Consider the following 585-nt stretch of genomic DNA (forward strand, 5'->3'; position numbering starts at 1 on the left):
AATGTTATAAACGCCGACTGTTTTCGTTGGCTTTGTTCTCATGACTTGCCACTGATAGTTATTCAGTGACATCTCCTGAATAAACTCATAGGCATCTTCAAGTGTTTTATTATTGATGGTTCCGCCAACAGCTGCGTCAACCATTTGTAGAGTCGAAGGATTCAGACCATTGTGGAATGTTTGTACTTGGAGCCGAAGCGGTAACCCATGGTGAGGGCACCTTCTCAAAATGTCCTTGTATCTCTCCTATGCATCATAGAGTGTTTTTAAATCCATCTGCACAAAAGAAGAGATATCATTACGTAATTTAGTCGTTTTAGCTGGCGGAAAATATTTTAGTAAAAATTTTTCTGTCATTTATTCCAAAGTAGTAATTGACCCTTATGTAAACGAGGTCAACCACTGTTTAGCTTTGTTTCTCAATGAAAAAGGGAATAACCGAAGATGAATGACATCATCAGAAACACCATTAATTTTAAATGTATCGCATAGTTCTAAGAAGTTGGCTAAATGAGCGTTGGGATCCTCATCCTGCAAACCATCAAACTAAACAAATTGCTGTATCATTTGAATATTGTTAGTTTT

At 36.9% G+C, this 585-nt stretch overlaps 1 non-coding gene across 1 annotated transcript; it reads left to right on the forward strand.

Annotated features, from left to right (window-relative positions):
* The first annotated feature begins 202 nt into the window (after positions 1–202).
* On the forward strand, positions 203–309 carry LOC128294983 (small nucleolar RNA R71). The gene has a single exon (XR_008285290.1). It is a non-coding gene; the product is annotated as a small nucleolar RNA R71 (small nucleolar RNA).
* Positions 310–585: the final 276 nt, after the last annotated feature.

This window comes from Gossypium arboreum, chromosome 6 (genome assembly GCF_025698485.1).
Source record: "Gossypium arboreum isolate Shixiya-1 chromosome 6, ASM2569848v2, whole genome shotgun sequence".
Taxonomy (NCBI): Eukaryota; Viridiplantae; Streptophyta; class Magnoliopsida; order Malvales; family Malvaceae; genus Gossypium; species Gossypium arboreum.